We start from the raw sequence: 7,541 nt of genomic DNA, 5'->3' as shown, positions 1-7,541 counted from the left end.
TTAGCTTTTCCTCTCTTTATTGATTTTTTAAAGTATGCCTCTGGAGAGCTTCCACTTCCAGTATCAGGGTTTTAAAAAAAAGCTAGGTAGTGCAAGAGACAGTCTGAATGAGACATCAGACAGGGACTACTAATCCAGGGCTATTTATTACTCAAAACCTAACAAACGCAGCGCATTTTTCTACACAGAAAGTCTTGGCTGCATTGGAGGACACTGTAAACAGAGGAGGGTGAGCCCAAAAGAGATAGTAACAGTGTAATGGTACAACAAAATTAGATTATTTTGCTGGTTTTGCTGAGTTTATTCGAACTGAATGACTCTGAGGACCCAATCCTGTTCTGACTGGAGCCAGAGAAAGATTTGCCACACATTTCAGAGAGAACAAAACCAGCCCTTCAGCCATAGCACCTCTGCCAGATTTTGTTTCACACCCTGCCAAAATGTCATAGCCTGAATCCCTTCAGTAGCTTGAGCCATTTAAAACTGGACTGAACAAAACCCTGGAGAACAAACTGCAGACAGAAATCTTCCCCTGTTCTTTCCCTTATCTCTGCTCTTCTGCCTCAGTGGGTTACATGAATAGCAACCAAAAACTGCAGAGCACTGACAGACATGGAGTCTCTGGGCGTTTCAGATGTTTCACAAGCAAACTGTGAAAATATGAAACCACCATTCATTTCTACCTACTTGCATTGTGTCCAAGATGGACTAAGTGGATCACAACACAAAGATTATAGAGTAGCTGACTTCAAATGTTTTGGAAAAACTACACTGAATTTGAAATATTTCATGACAGCTTCAAACATCAGTGCAGTTAAATTCTATTAAAATGCAATGTAAAGGTCTTCAGCAACATAATCTGTATTGATCTGGAGCACGCAAAGTATCATAAAAACACAAAGATAATTCAAATTATTAACTCATCAAAAAGCTGGAGAGATGGAGCACCCATTTTGCCAGCTAAAGAGCAGCTTTGGTAGTTAAACCAATAGAGGGAGCTATAAAAGCTCAGGGGCAATTTGGCTGAGGACAGTGACACTGGTAATTTAATTATACTGGTTGGTCACACTAAAACCAAAGTTACACTGGAGATATAGATCACTTCAAGCCTGCCAAGAGAGCTGGCCCTGCAGAATTCCTTTGATATGATGTACATCTCAGTGCTGTCCAAATCGCCAATGAGTCACAGATTGTTCTGCAGGACACAGGATATCTTAATAAATTAATTTTATTGCATAATCCTTTCCAATTGCTTCCTCGTATATACCTGCAGGAACTGCAAAATAACAACATACAGCCCCCTGAGCTTTTTCACTGGCTGTCTTAGCTTACTACATAGATCTTCCAAAACTGCCAGAATAAAACCGAGGTTTCAGGAACATGCCATCCTCTAACTTTACATTCCTCTGGAATCAGAGGAACGTCAAGTTGCACTGGCTGTGGAAGAATAACTTTATCTAGGATCTTCAGTTTAGACAAAATGCACCACTGTAACTGGCAATAATATCTCTGATGAGGTTTCTATCCTGAATCTCACCATCTTGTCTGAGTCTGTTAATTAACAGTTTTAGGGCTGGCTATTTTTTTTTGTTTGTTTGTTTTGCCACATTTTCTGGGATACATAGAGATTCTTATCAAATTATTCAATTCTTACCAAATAATTAACTTCATCAGCATAAATTAATCACCAAACCATCCTATGAGCAGTATTGCAGATGGGGAAAATGAGGTAAGAGCTCAACCAGTAGCCTCAGGCTGTGCAGCAAAACTACTGCAATTATGCTTCTTGAATTCAGGTGTTCCTGTCTCCCAGTTCCGTTCTCAGACTAGATCAAGCCTTTAAACTGCCTCTAAATGCTTCCAATTGCAGCAAATATAAACCTAGTGGAGCAGACCTGACTCAATGCAGTCATACAGAGAACTAATCTTCAGCAGGCAGGTGAACTATAAGGAAGAAACATTTAATATCACTGTTTGCATCAGATTGGCAGCCTCTGTCCAAAGGCAGCCTCTGTTAGCAGACAGCAGCCTTGCAGAAAAACATGATACTGAAACTTACTCTCTGTTGACGGTGGCCTTTATCCCACCCAGACAGGAAGATGTAAATGGCTGTATAGAGAAAAAGGGCCTAGAGGCATAAGGTAAATAATTTTCAAAGAACAGTGCAGAAAGTGAGCCAACTGCTGATGTATGCGGACTGTGTTTGAAACAGTGTGGGAAAGCTACTTGCTCACAGGGAACTGGAGTTGGAACGTTTAAGTTCCATGATGGACAATGCTCTGTTGTGAAATCTATGTATGGAGGATTTCTTATTTTTTGCAGGTATGCCTAGATTTCTGGGAAGAGCACATTTAATAAAACCATATTCAAGAGGACTGCGCTGAAGTAATTGTTTTTCTCCTTTAATTTTTAAGTGGTTACAAAACAATGAAGCTCTCAGTTCTTTGCATTTCACAGGGGAGAATGTACAAAGAGCTGCTTAATCTCTTTCGGTTCAGCTCTTTTATTCTCATGGGTATCCAGTTGCAAGGTATCCGTATCAGCCTCTGAATTCTCAGCCGATCCCCGAAGCAAAGTGCATCCAACTGTAAGCTCTTGTTTTAACATGCTGTTTCAGGACCGACCAGGTTTCAGCATGAGCATGCGAGGGTTGCTATGCCTAAATCCGTTTGACATTGGCAGAGGAGCAGTATCACAAAATCCAGCAGTACTCATTCCGATGATGAAATGCCGAGTAAGCGCTTTCACAATGCTAGGCTAATCTTAATGCTGATGTTTGCGATCTAGAAGGAAGCAAGCTATACAACTAAAGTAGGCATGTCACCAAGGAAGATTTGAATGCTTCCTGATTGGTTTTCCAAATAATTATTTCATTTGCTTCTAACAGAGACTAGCTTGCAATTCAAGTATTATATGGTTTTCTTCATTGCAAACTGCAATTAAGGAATCAGATGGCAAGATATAAATCATACCACAGTATCAGCTAGGAAAGAATGGTGAAACCAGACAATATTAGGGATTCAAATTAATTTTCTCCCATTATTGCTAGGCAGTCTCGAATGCAAAGAGGAAAAAAGGAACATAAATATATTTATAGTTAAGGTAATGAATTAACACCTGTATGCTAAATTAATTTGTTAAATTTGCTAAATTAAAGTGCTAAATTTGGCTCAGTCACTTAGCAACAGCTGCATCAGTTTAAGATGTTTCCATTCTGCAGCTGTTAGCTGTCACCTCAGGCTGAAACTCCCATCCCTCTAGCAAAGTCAGCAGAAGGAGATGTGTGCCTACATTTTGCCTGTTCTTCTCCAAAATCCAGTGTCTTAACTCAGATGCATCTTTATCAACTATCTACTAGCTTGGCTTTGTCATCAGCACGTGTTCATTCTGACAGCTCTGATGTGAAGCAGTAACCCACACCAGAAGGGCAGAACAAGCAGTCGCGTCTTAAACTGCCATAGCAATACTCATCAGAGTGTATCCATCAATGCCTGAAGTTAAGACGAAAGTAGAATTGTGAATAAGCATGAAAGTGCCCAAGGAAATAAGGACAAGAAAACTTCTACTGGATTTTTGTCACAGTGCAACAAACAATTTAGAATTACTAGGCCCACAAGAAGGAGCCTAAGAATTAGAGCACAGCCCAGGGGAAAGGGAGATCTAGTCTTGGTCCAAGCTCTCTTGACTACTTAACTGCAATGCTGCTGCACCCTTGGTTATTCGCTTGTTTCCTGATGTAAGTGACTATATGTGCTGTGATGTGTGTTCAGTTCAGCACTATCCCCTGTGAGGCAGGTGTGCTTGGAGCACAGCTTCCAGACCACAACCCTCAGTGGACACAGACAAAGGAATGCCTACTCTGAGGATCCTGGGTAAGGTTAAGAGCAATACAGGAGCTGAACTGCTTGCCAAGACAGCATCCAGCCCGATGCAGAAGAAAAACTCAGAGTGCAAGAAACTTCGCCAGCCAGAAAGAAATCTCTTTGGCTGGTGATTTTGAAGGACCATGCCTGAGAACCTACACACCTAAACTCCAATAGGACAACGCTCAAAATTTAATATTTTGATCCTTAGATATTCCTGTCAGAGAACAGCACTGAAATAAGTTACAGTCACAGAAAGAGAATCTCTGTGGGCTGGTGCTCACATTTTCTTGTTCAAGCTCATCAAAGAAATTGCTCTCTAGGAGCTGCAGCTTCTCCACCTTCACTGAATACCCTTGGGCAGGGCATAATGGTGTATCTAGAGCAACGGAGGAGGACAGTCTGCCAGGTATCACCGTTTACTATTCATCAGGCTGGAACTCCCTCAAACACCGTGATGTTTTCTCCCATGCTGTCCTTCAACAGGAAGGACTTAACAAAATCCGTAAGAATAACACTGCAGCCTCCTTCCTACCATAATAAAATTTAGGCTAAGGATGATGCTTTCATACCGCTCAGCCACAAGGAAGAGTTGGTATGCTGGAAATGCTGCTTATTTTACTAATCATCCTCATTTTTCATTGTGCTGTCTCTCTTCAGCTTTCTGAAGCTTTCTGCTCTTACCTTGCATATGCATTGCATAGTCACAAAGGATGCCACAATCTCTGGCTGCTGCATTTCAGACTTAAAAACTAAGCAGACAAAACATGCACCTAGCCTAGGCCATACAGTCATTAAAATTCTGTTAAGTGCACATACATGAAAATCATACCTGAACCACATGTATTATACAGACCAAGATCAAGGTTTCCATCCGATGTTTTTATTGGTACCCCCAATGGCAAGGCCATGACTTGTAGGCACAACCATTACACTAATTATGAGTAATAATTTCCAACCTAAATGATTCTATAATAGTTTGCCAAGCCCAAACTCACAGCTCCAGCATGACACACATACTTCCCAACTGCCCACTGGTACTGAAGAGAGCAGGAGTTATTTTGTGTTTATTTCCACTGGGAGCAGCACATTCTTGTGTACAAATGGAAAAAAACCATCCAACATTGCAAATATATGACTAATCTCTGTACCAAACAGGCATTGTAAATATACCCAGGGAAAAGACCTAATAAGCTAAGTGGGCCTGATTCTCCTCTCCTCAGTATCCTTCATAGTCATTTATGTTATAACAGGGAGTAGGATACCAAGAGTTCATCACCTCTTTATTTAACATCTGTTTTATTCTGCACCATATATACATATATAAATTAGAGCTATTAAAAAATCACCTTCAGAGTATATGCTACCATATTCACACCACTAGTAAGTCCACTTAAGCTTTTGTTAGCCTGTAGGAACCGCATGTGGTTCCTTCCTACTACAGGAGCTAAGTTTCCTTCAGTAGACAGTCCTCATGCATAATAAGTAAATGCGGAACATAATATTTGTGGGGAAACATGAAAAAAGAAGTAAACAGGATGCTATTATTAAACAAATTCAGATCAGAGATTGCCAGTGGCTGTATCTTTTCCTTGTTTTCTTCCCCAAACCCTGTAAGATAATATGATGACTGAGAAGATCACAGAAACAGCAGCAGGTTATAAGGCCCACTTAGTAAGGGAAAATAAATTTAAATGCATAAACTTAAGTTCCTTAAAAATATAAATCAGCTCAGCAAGCAACCCCAATCCTCAAAAACTATATAGAAAGTTCTCCATTTCCAGTGTTCTCCACTCTTCAGCCTTCCAGGTTTTTGGTTTTTTAACAGCACAGTTATTTGCAAGTGTTCAGGGTGAGCAGAAATGCAGCTGAAATTACTGCTTTGCACAATGTGAGGAATGTTTCTAGCAGATTCTGACCGCTAGACTGGTATACAAATCAGATACATAAACCAAAGACTGACAGAGAGATTTCCCTTTTAGGTCCACTCTACAAACCCCTTCCCAAACAAACTAATTAAGTCTTGGTCTACTTCATATAATACTAGAAATTTGACCTTTTGCAGACTTACAGACACCATATAGAGAGTGGAATTTGCACTTGCCCAGGACTTGCCAGCAGATCATGTCAAGCACTCAGTCACTTCATCCGATCATAGACAGTTTAGCACATCCAAGTCACACAGGCCTCAAAAAACGTGCACAACCTGCACACATGCAGTGACGACATCCCGACTTCTGCTAGTCATCAGCCCAGATGGAGCTTGGCAAACCCAGGATATGGTTCGCCCCCTTTGCTGTTTACCTGCATGTTTTCCATGAGTCTTTCCTTCACAACCTGTTAGTTTGACATAGATAAGATAACATGGCACAAACAACCTGTTTAATGGGTTCATGGGACACGATCATGAAAAATCCCAAATAAGTAGGAAACTTTGAACTCACCTGTTTATGTCACCATTTCCTGCCATAATCCTTACTTTCACCTGTTTGACTCAGTTTTCTTTGTGGCAACACAACAACTACTTCACTCAAGTCCTGAGAAATCCCATTTTTCTTGTCCAAAATCAGTTATTTTACAAAATAAACGTATACCCTTGTTCTGATACTATCTATTTTGGTTAACTCCTTTTACTTTTTACCTGCTCTCCACTTGCCTCTAAATTCTCCAGATTTATTGCAAAGCCTCCACTTCCATCAAGGCCAGATCAGTGGGTCTGAGGCTTACAGGCTAAGCTGCAGTTTGCTGGTTGCTCTGCAGCATGGCCAACAAAGAACTAGCACACTTGAGACCTCTACTTCACAGAGATTTGGGTTTTCTTTGAAGTAATTTGCCTTTTTGCTTGCAATGCAATCCCAAAGAAAGCATTATATAGCAGCAAAGTCACAATGTCAAAGTGTTATTCACACTTTGATTGCAAGAGAAGTTTTTCTAGCTATGCCCACTATTTTTGTTTGCTGTGGCATCACCTTCTGTGGTGGGGGGGGACGTCATTAGGAACATCTACACTAGCACTTCTCCCTTATATAACAAAGTAATCATTTAAAGTGTGATCACTGGTACTTACTGCAGATCAAAAGAAGGCAGCTGATGAAACCAAAGTTTGTCTGAGCGCGTGAGATGACTTTTCTTGTTATTTCAATTGGAATGGAAAGTTTTGATCCTGCAGTTCATCCACATGCCTGCAAACTGAGCCAAATTCTCCTGTCAAGTCACAAGTTTGCCACACGCATTAGACCGGAGTCATTCCAGGTGTAACTCTAAAGACTTCCATGCAATCAGACCATGACAAGTTTAGCCTACTGTTATCTTTTTTTTCTGTTAACTAAATCTTTTATCCAGGCTTCTAGGATACGGTAGAAACTTAAGTGGACATCACAACCTCCCGGTATTAAACACATCAAATAAGTTTAAGGAAGAAGGGGGAGACAGAGCTGCCAAAAAACGTCCTGACTTCGAAAAGCTGTACCCGGAGACCTGAAGACAGCTGGAGCAGAACGATGGCTGGTATCCACAGGGAGCGAGCTCCTCAGACAAGCTTCCTGACCTGAGAAAGCCCTATTCTCCCAGCTCAGTCAGAGGGGACTGCAGGATGAAGAACAAGACAGCCAGACTGCCCTTGACCGCCTGCCTGCCTGAGGAGATGAGTGATGGTCACTCAAGCGTTTTCAGGGAAGA

The sequence above is a fragment of the Aquila chrysaetos genome, chromosome 19, assembly GCF_900496995.4.
Source record: "Aquila chrysaetos chrysaetos chromosome 19, bAquChr1.4, whole genome shotgun sequence".
In the NCBI taxonomy this organism is placed as follows: domain Eukaryota; kingdom Metazoa; phylum Chordata; class Aves; order Accipitriformes; family Accipitridae; genus Aquila; species Aquila chrysaetos.
The sequence above is the reverse complement of the archived record's forward strand: the minus strand, read 5'-3'. Positions refer to the sequence as shown.